The sequence below is a fragment of the Carlito syrichta genome, unplaced genomic scaffold, assembly GCF_000164805.1.
Source record: "Carlito syrichta isolate Samal-C Ts95f unplaced genomic scaffold, Tarsius_syrichta-2.0.1 Scaffold315099, whole genome shotgun sequence".
NCBI lineage: Eukaryota > Metazoa > Chordata > Mammalia > Primates > Tarsiidae > Carlito > Carlito syrichta.
In genome coordinates, this window is record NW_007259195.1 from 446,219 (window position 1) to 456,887 (window position 10,669).

Sequence of the window (10,669 nt, forward strand, 5' to 3'; positions counted from 1 at the left end):
CCGCGGGCTCAGGCAATCCACTCACCTCAGCCTCCCAAAGGCGCAGGATTACAGGCTGAGCCACCAAGCCCGGCTGCAGAGTGCTTTTTATTGGCAGTTCTAAATATATTCTGATTTTCACTATCATATTCATGATTAATTAATTTCAATTCAATAAGAACTTTTTTCTATCTTGTTATAATAGTTAAAATCAATTTTGCTATCTTTTTGTTTAGTCAGCCTAATTATACTGTTGTTAGTGAATATCATCTAAAGATTAATATTAAAATTTCTTTTTGTCTTATTTTGTTTATTTTTATAAATAAAAATAATATATATTTTTAAAATGACAGATAAAATTGTCTTTATTTACTCTGTACAAAATGATGTTTTGAAATATGTCTACATTGTAGGATAACTAAATCTGTATAATTAACGTATGTATTATATCACATAATATTTTTGTGGTAGGAGCAGCTTACATCCACTCGCTTAGCATGTTTCAAGACTATGATATATTATTAACAATAGTCATCACGTTGTAGAATAGATCTCTTGAACTTATTTCTTTCTCCTGGCGAACTGAAGTTTATTTTTTATTTTTTTATAATCAATATTTTTTATTATGATATTGTTTGGTACAGTTAAGGGTTAGGTATACAAATACGTTTCATTCAGGCACCCTTATTGATAAGAAGTGTTTCCCCCTCCCCAGACAGATATTTACTACCATTAATCCCATCTCCCCCCCATAGTTTCCCACTACTATCAGTCATTTTCTTATAGTATTACATTGGATGTTCAAGGTCCACTATATGAGTGAGAACATGTGATACTCGGATCTTTGTTTCTGTGAGAGATCACTCAAGTTCCATCCAGGTTGCTGCGAAATTCATGATTTTGTTCCTTTTTATGGCTGCGTAGTATTCCATCGTGTATATATACCATATTTTTTTAATTCAGTCCTCTTTTGATGGACAGCATGGTTGCTTCCAGGTTCTTGCTATTGTGAACAATGCTGCAATAAACATACGTGTGCAGGTATCTTTTTTATAGAGTGATTTGAGTTCTTCAGGATATATTCCCAGTAGGGGGATTGCGGGGTCATATGGGAGGTTGATATTTAGAGCTTTTAGGAATCGCCACACTGCTTTCCACAGAGGTTGCACTAGTTTGCACTCCCACTAACGGTGTAGAAGTGTTCCCTTTTCGCCACACCCTCTCCAGCAGCTGTTATTTTTTGAGTTGTTGATAATTGCCATTCTGACTGGAGTTAGGTGGTAACTCAGTGTGGTTTTGATTTGCATCTCCCCAGTGATTAGTGAGGTTGAACATTTCTTCATGTGTCTGTTGGCTGCTCGGATGTCTTCCTTTGTGGAGTGTCTATTCATATCTTTTGCCCGTTTTATAATGGGGTTGTTTGTTTTTTTCTTTTCAGCACGTTTGAGTTCCTTGATGGTTTCTTTGACTTTGCAGAAGCTTGTCAGTTTAATAAGGTCCTACTTGTCTATCTTCTCTCTTATGACCTGTGGGTTTCGGGTTTTGTTCAGGAATTGGATGCCAGTTCTGATTTCCATGAGGGTCTGATTTTCTAAGGTTCTTTTTTTTTTTTTTGAGTTGGAATCTCACTCTGTCACCCAGACTGGAGTGCAGTGGCCGCTCCCGGACACCGCAGCCTTGACCTGCTGGGCTCCGGCGATCCTTCTGGGCTCCGGCGATCCTTCCGCCTCAGCCTTCCAAGTAGCTGGAACTACAGGCCTGTGCGCTACCATGCCTGGCTAATTTTTGATTTATTGTAGAGATGAGGTCTCGCCAAGTTGCCCAGGTGGGTCTCGAACCCAGGGGCTCAGGCAATGTAAAGTTCTTATGGTTTGAGGTTTTACATTTAGGTCTCTGATCCATTTGGAGTTACTATTTTTCCACTTGTTTGTGGAACTGAAGTTTTATATCTTTTGACATTCATTTCCCTGATTCTGCGTTCCAGTGACCCAACCCCTGGTAACCCCCATTCCACTCTCTACCTCTATGATATCAATTTATTTAGAGACCACATATTTTACCCTAATAATTGCCTGGCTTATTTTACTTAACAAAATTCCCTCTAGGCTCATGCATGTTGTTGCAAATGATGGAATTTCCCTCTTTTTATGACCGAATAGTGTTCCATTATGTGTATATACCACATTTGCTTTATTTATTCATTTATTAATAAACACAGGTTGATTCCATAGCTTGGCTAATGTGAGTTATGATGCAAGAAGCATAATGAACATGGCTGTGAAGATATCTCTTCAATACAGTATACTTGATTTATCTCCTCTGGATATATAGCCAGGAATGGGATGGCTGAATCATATGATAGATTTATTTTTAATTTTTTGAGGAACATGCAAGCTGTTTTCCATAATAGCTATTCTAATTTACATTCCCATAAAAATATGCGAGTTCCCTTTGTCCATCTCTTCATCAACACTTATCTTGATAACAGCCTTTCTAACAAGTATGAGGTGATATTTCGTTGTGATTTTAATTGGCATTTCCCTGATAATTAGTGATGTTGAGCATTTTTAGTATACTTGCTGGGCATCTGTATTTTTTTGTGTGTGAAAGTCTATTATTTTCTAGTCATATTTTATGTTTTCTTGCTATTGAGTTATTTGAGTTAGTTATATATTGTAAATATTAACCTATCATCAGATTTATAGTTGCAAATGTTTTTTCCCATTATGTAAATTGGGCTTTTCACTTAGTCAACTGTTTGCTTTACAGAAGATTTTTAGTTTGATATAATCCCTTTTTACCCATTTTTACTTTTTTTTTTTTTTTTTTGCCTGTGGTTTTGGAGTCGTATCTAAAATTTCATTGCCCAGACTAACATCATGGAGATGTCCCCCTATGTGTACTTCTAAGCAGTTTCATGTCTTATGTTTAAATCATCATTCTATTTTGAATTAATTTTTGTATATGGTGTGAGATAAGGTTCTGATTTCATTTTTCTGCATGGAGTATTCAGTTTTCCCAGCACCATTTAATGAAGAGACGGTTAGTACTTGCATTGTTTGTTCTTGGTATCTTTGTCAAAAATCTTTTGGCTGTAAATACATTAATCCATTTCTGGACTTACTAACCTGTTCTCTTTGTTTATGTGTCAGTTCCATGTTGTTGAAGTCAGATAGTGTGATGTTTCCCAATTTCTTTACTTTCTTTCTTTTTTTTCCTCAAGTTTGCTTTGGCTTTTCAAGGTCTTTTGTGGTTCCATACCAATCTAGGATATCAATTTTTTCTATTTCTGTAAAGAAACTCATTGTTATTTTGATATAGATTGTGTTTAATATTTACATCACTTTGAGTAGTAAGGACATTATAATAACATTAAGAGTTCCAATTCATGAACATAATACACACTATTTCTTTCCATCTGTTTGTGGTTTCTTCAATTTTTTAAATCAGTGTTTTATTGATTTTATTGTAGAGATTTTTCACCCCTTGCTTCAATTGTGTTATGTATTTTAATTTTGTAGCTATTGAAAATGAGATTTCTTGTTCAGATGTTTTCTGTTAATTACAGAAATGCTACTGATTTTTGCATGTCAATTTTGTATTCTTCAACTTAACTGAATTTGCATATTAGTTCTAACAGTTTTTTTGTAGAGACTCTAGAGTATTTATATATATAAGCTAATATTCTCTACTCACAGGGGAATTTTGACTTTTTTTTTCAATTTGGATACCTTTTATAGCTTTCACTTTCTAAATTGTTCTGGCTAAAACTCTAATATTGCATTTAATAGCAGTGACAAGAATGAACATTTTAATCTCATTTTGGATCTTAAATTAAAAGTTTCCAACTCTTCCTCATGGATTGTGATGTTAGCTATGAATTTTTATATATGGATTTTATACTGTTGAGATACATTTCTTCTACATCTAAATTGTTGAGAGTTTTTTATGAAGGATGTTTAATATAGTTAAATAGTTTTTCTGCATTTATGTAAAAGGTTATATGGGTTTTGTGCTTTATTTTGTTAATGTGATGTATCACATTTATTGATTTTTATATTTTGAATAATCCTTATATCCCTAAGATGAATTCTGCTTGATTGTGGTGGTCTTTTTAATGTGCTTTTGAATTTCGTTCCTGAGTATTTTGTTGAGGATTTTTGTATCTATGGTCATCAAGGATATTGTCCTGTAGTTTTCTTCTTTTTGTTCATGCCATAGTCTGACTTTGTGTGTCAGAATGTTGCTGATTTGTAAAATGAATTTGGAAGTATTCTGTCCTTTTCAAATTTTTGGAAGCTTTTGGGAAGTGTTGGTATTAGTTCTTTTTTAAATGTTTGATAGAATTTAGCAGTGAAATCCTCAATTCCTAGGCTTTTCTTAAATGGACAACATTTTATTGCTGATTCAAAGTTCTTACTCTTATTGGTCTGTAAAGATTTTCTATTTTTTAATAATTCAGTCTTATGCATGCCTTGATAATTGTATCCATTTTTTTCTAGGCTATCCAGTTTGTTGGCATACAAATAATTATAGTAATCATTTATAATCCTTTATATTTCTGTTGCATCAGTAGTAATAACTTCTTTTTCAGTTATGATTTTATTTAATTGACTTATGACTCTTTTTTTCATAGTCTGGCTAGAAGTTTGTTAATTATGCATATCTTTTTGAAAAATAACTCTTAATTTCACTGATCTTTTCTATTGTTTTTCTGGCTTCTATTTTATTTGTTTCTTCTCTTTGCTATTTCCTTATGCTAACTTTAAGTTCAATTTGTTTTTGCTTTTCTAGTACCTTGAAGTGCAATACCAAGCTGTTTATTTGAAGTCCTTTTGATTTTGATTTTGGTGTTTAATGTCTACTTCCCCCTTACAACTGATTTTACTGTATCTCATAGGTTTTGGTATTTTTGTTTCTATTTTCGTTTGTATCAAAATTTAAAAAATTGTATTGACTCTGGTTGTTCTGGAGCATGCTGTTTATTTTCATGTATTTGTGAATTTCTGGAGTTTCTCTTATTGTTTACTACTTTTACACCATTGCAGTCAGAAAAGACACCTGATATGCTTTCATTTTTCTTAAATTGTTAAGATTAGTTTTGTGACTTAACATAGGATCCATCCTGAAGAATGTTCCATGTGAGATTGAGAAGAATGTATGTTCTGCTTCTGTTAGGTGGAATGTTATGTATGACTATTAGGTCTATTTAATCTAGAGTGTAGTTTTAGTTTGATTTTCTATCTGGATGATCTGTTTATTGCTGAAAATGAAGTTTTGAAGTCCACTACTCTTATTATCTTGCATAAACATCTCTCCCTTCAAATCTATTAATATGTTTTTTATATGTTTGAATGTTTGATGTTGAATGCTTATATATTTTCAATTGTCATATCCTTTTGTAGCAACAACTTTTTCAAATGACCTTATTTATGCCTTTTCTAGCATTTGACTGAAAGTCTACTTAGTCTGACATAAATATAATGACTCAGGCTCCCTTTTGGTTGCCATTTGCAAGGAATTTTTTTTATTCTTTTAAAAATTGTGTGCATCCTTATAGGTGAAGTGACTGTCTTTTAGGCAACATATAGTTGAGTCTTTTTTTAAGAAATCAATTTACTCACTGAATGACATACTTGGAGAATTCTATTTATATTCAAGGTTATTATTGATAAATAAGAACTATTTTCATTTTATTAATTATTTTCTGATTGTTTTGTAGATCCTGATTTTTCTTTCTCTCTTGCTGTCTTTTTTTGTGGCTGATTTCTTTTTCTAGTGGCATATTTTAATTTCTGCTTTCTATGATTTATGTATGTACTGTAAACTTTTGCTTTATTGTTATATGAGGCGTTGAAACTCTATTTATAACAGATTATTTTAGGTGGTATAAATCACAATTTAACTTTGTCTACACTTTTACTGTACTTCACTTTTTGAATTTTTGATGTTACCGTTTATATCTTTTTATTTTGCATATCACTGAACAAGTTATCGAAGCTATTGTTATTTTAATAGTGGTTTCTTTTAACCTAATTTACAGATATAATTGATTAACATATCACTTTTACAGTATTAGAATATTACAAATTTTACTTTGTACTCATTTTCACTAGTGAGTTTTATGATGATCGCTGTAGTTATAGTTATCAACTTCCTCAGATTATTTATGTCTGAGAACTCTATATCTCTCTTTTATTTCTGTAGGGCAGATTTGCTGAGTACAGTATTCTTGGTTGACAGATATTTTCCTCAATCCTTTTAATACATTATCCCACTATCCTCTGATCTGTAAAATTTCTGCTGAGTAGTGTTCTGTTACCCATAATGGAAATTACTTATATGTTATTTGCTACTTTTCTCTTGCTGCTGTTAAGATTTTTCTCTTTGTCTTTTATTTTTGAATGTGTGCTTATAACATGTCTTGCTGTAGTCATATTAGGATTGTCAGAAGACCTTTGACTTTTCTGTACCTAAATATTTACATCTTTCTCTAGGTTTACAAAGTTTTCTGCTACTATTTCTTTAAATAAACTTTCACCCCCTACTCTTTCTCTTCTCTTTATTTCACCTGTGTGATCCAAATATTTGCTTTTTAAATGTTGTCACATACATCTGGTAAGCTTTTTTCATTCTTTTTTTCTTTTTTCTTCTCTGAATTTGTATTTTTAAATAATCTGCCTTCAAGTTCACATATTCTTTATTCTCCTTGACAATTCTGAGGATGATGATCTCTATTACACTTTTAATTTTGTTACTTGTATTTTCCAGCTTTACGATTTAATTTTTATATTTATTTCAATTTCTTTATTAGAGTTTTTGTTCTGATCACTTGTTCTCTTTATTGCTTTGAATTTTTTCTCCTTTTTATCCTTAATTTCTTTGCACTTGCTTGAAAGAGTTATTTTGAATTCTTCTTCTGTCAATTCCTACATCTCAACTTATTTAGCATTAGAATCTCTGGCATATTTTTCTCATTTGGTTGTTTCATGTTTTCCTGATTGTTCTTGATTCTTGTGGTTGTGCATTGATGTCTGCTCATTTGGACAAATAGGTACTTATTTCAGTCTTTCCATACTGGCTTTGTTGGAAAAATTCCTGTGACAAGTATGGCACTGGGTTGGGCCAGAAGGCCAGAGCAGATGTGGCTTATGTGATACTGTCAGAAGCCTGGGACTTGCTACCAAAGGCATGGTGCTAGGCAAACAGATACCTGAGGCAGCTTGGCCAGTGTGGTACTGCCCAAAGTTTGAAACTCACTATAGCAGGTGTGATACTGGAGCACACCAGAAGCTTGAGAAAATTGTGTCCAGCATGGGACTGAGTCTCACTTGAAGTCAGGGACTACTGAGACCTGCCTTGGTCATACTCTAGAGGGTGATTTAGAGCTCAAAGCCTCTGATATTAGCCAAGTGATCTGATATGTCAGAATTTGATTTTGTTATGTAAGTCTGAAGCCCAGGGCTCTGTGGCTCTGCCTTGTGTTGGGAAATGTCTAGAGGTTCAGTGTGTGGGCAACAGCCTAGAATATTATGTTATGGGGGCTTCTTAGTGCTAGATTTTATGTTGGTGGCTCCACTGCTGGGAGTCAAGGTAAAGTTCTATATTTACTTTACTCTCTTTCCCCAAGTACATGGCATATTTCTTTTTTTTTTTTTTTGAGTTGGAGTCTCCTCAGTTACCCAGATTGGAGTGCAGTGGCCGCTCCCAGCCACTGCAGCCTCAACCTGCTGGGCTCCGGCGATCCTTCTGCCTCAGTCTTCCAAGTAGCTGGAACTACAGGTGCACACTACCACGCCCAGCTAATTTTTTTTTTATTTATTGTAGAGATGAGGTCTTGCCAAGTTGCTCAGGCGGGTCTCGAGCCTGCAGGCTCAGGCAATCCACTCACCTTGGCCTCCCAAAGCGCTGGGATTACAGGCTGAGGCACTAAGCCCAGCCACATGGTATATTTCTTTGCACTGTGATGCCTTTGGTTGAGGAAAGAGTGGTGTGGATAATGTGAAAGTATGCTTTTGGACTTCTGTAAAACATCTTTTCTTTTACTATGGTTCAAGCAGCTACTGCAAGTTCTCACCTGGTTTTCTAAGCTCTTGTGAAGACATTTTAATGTATGGATAATTGGTCAAATTGTTGTTTTTTGGGGGGAAGATATCAATAGAGAGTCTTACTCTGCCATCTTTCTTTGTCCTGTCCAATCTTGAAATTGAGTACAATGTACTAGATGCTATAAAATCTTTCATCAGGAACCTTTCAGAGTACTGAAAAAGAAAATAAACATTCTCAAAGTGTCACATAATGTGATATTTTATGTTTTCTATCAATCAATTTTGTGCTATAGTTTAAGAATTTGTCATGTTTATTACTTTCTTCAACTTACATATGTATGATTTGTTCTCTGTTTTCTAAATATTTAAGGGGTAGATTCAGATAATTAATTCCTGACTTTTTTCTTTTCTAATATAGGCATTTAGTGCTCTAAATTTTTCTCTATGAAGTGTTTTAGCTAAATTACACAAATGTTCATATGCTGTGTTTTCATTTTTATTTAGTTCAAAAATCTTTCTAATTGTCCTTTCAATGTTTTATTTAACCCATAAGTTATTTAAGATTGTGCTTTCTAGTTTCCAGATATTTGGAGTCTTTACAGTTATCTTTCTGTTACAGATATTTAATAATTTGAGGGTTTGGGGAGCAAAGATTTCTTTATATATTTTGAATCCTTAAGATTTGTTATATGACAAAGCATACAGTCTATCTTGTTAAATATTTCATGTTCACTTCATAAAGATGCACATTCTGCTGTTTTAGAGTGGATTTTTCCTTAAATGTCAATTAGGTGAATTTTATTTTATTGTGTTGGTCACATCTTATATATCATTACTGATTTTCTAAATAGTTGTTCTATTTGCTATTGGATAGAGGTATTGAACTTTCAGATTATAATTGTTTCTATATTTATTTTTTCTTTTAGTTCCATAATATTTGTTTCACTCATTTAGAAACACTGTTATAAATTTAATACACCTTCAGGGTTTGCCTTTGATGAGTTGAACCCTGTAGTAGTTATCTTTGGCTGCATAACAAGTTGCTTCAGATTTAGCAGCTTAAAAAAATAAAAATTTGTTAACTCGTAGAGTCCAAAATCTGAGATCACTTAATTGAGTGTCTCTGTCTCAATGTCTCTCATAATTTTTTAGTCAAACTTAATACTGCCATGTCAGTAGTCTCATCTAAAGGTTTGACTGTGGAAGAGAATCCACTTCTAAGCATATTATATGGCTGTTGGTAGGCTTTGGCCTCCCTATATAAACCTTTCCACAAGAATACCTCATAACATAACAGCTAGTTTCCCAAAAAATGAGCAAGCAAGAACCTAAAAGAGAAACAACTCTTTTTAAAATCATAATTGTAGAAACCAAAATATATTAATTTGTTTTGTTCTATTTTTATAGAAGCAAGTCAGTAAATTCAGCCTACAGTCAAGGAAAGTAATTACAAAAAAAACATGACTAACAGGCAGTAGATGTAATTGGAGGCCATCTTAGCGGGTGCCAAAATTAATCTTTAACTTGAAACCAACATCAGAAAACAGCCTTATGGAACAAAATAGCAGGCAATCATCAGTCTAGCTCAGAAAGTCTTTTTCCTCTCTAGAATTTTATTTTATATAATCATTATGGCTTCTCTAGATTTATAATATCTTCAGATTATTATTTTATACTATGTCTATGTTTTCCAGTTTGCACTGAAAGCAACTCTGTCATTATTTGATACTTCCTAGTTGAAAGTGAAATATTTATTTTAATTAGTAAGTTCTTTATCTCTAAAAGTTCAACTTGTTTCCTTTTCAAAACTTGTTGCCTATATTCATAGTCCTTTTTCTTCAATCATATTTTCAATTTTCTTATATTTCTAAAAATGTATTCTGAAAACATTATGAATAATATTTTCGAAAAGTGTTGGGAGAAATAGATATAAATGGCTTCACTCTACCTGAAAATTTTTTTTTTTAAATCCTCAAGGATTAAATATGAAATAAAAGCAGGAATTTATAAATGCATTAAACTCTAAAGTTGACTGTTTTCTTTTGGGGGGGTGGTTTGGAGTCTCACTCTGTTGCTCAGGCTGGAGTGCAGTGGCACACTCATGACCACTGCAGCCTTGACCTGCTGGGCTCAGGCGATCCTTCTGCCTCAGTCTTCCAAGCTGCTACAAATACAAGAGTGTGCTACCACCCTCGGCTAATTTTTTGATTTATTACAGAGATGAGTTCTCACCAAGTTGCCAGGTTGGTCTCAAACCCCTGGACTCAAGCAATCCTCTTGCCTCAGACTCCCAAAGTGCTGGGATTACAGACTTGAGCCATTGTGCCCGGCAGTTGACTATTTTCTAAAAACAGAATTTCAATTTATATTTTAATAACTTACACTCTATTTCGTCACTTATAAGTAGAAATTACTAAGAAAAGAGTATGTGAAAAGTGGATTGAATGAGGAGAAAAAAAATTTTTTCCCAATCATCGTCCATATATTCAGGGACAGAACACACAGTATCTTTTGTATGCCATCTATTCTTAAGGAGAACATTCTCATCTTACATAAAGCAAAATACTTTAATTTTATATTGCAGACCTTCTAATGTTGCCTCTGTCTACCTAGTTTTTAGTTCCTCTGTTGGACTTAATGTC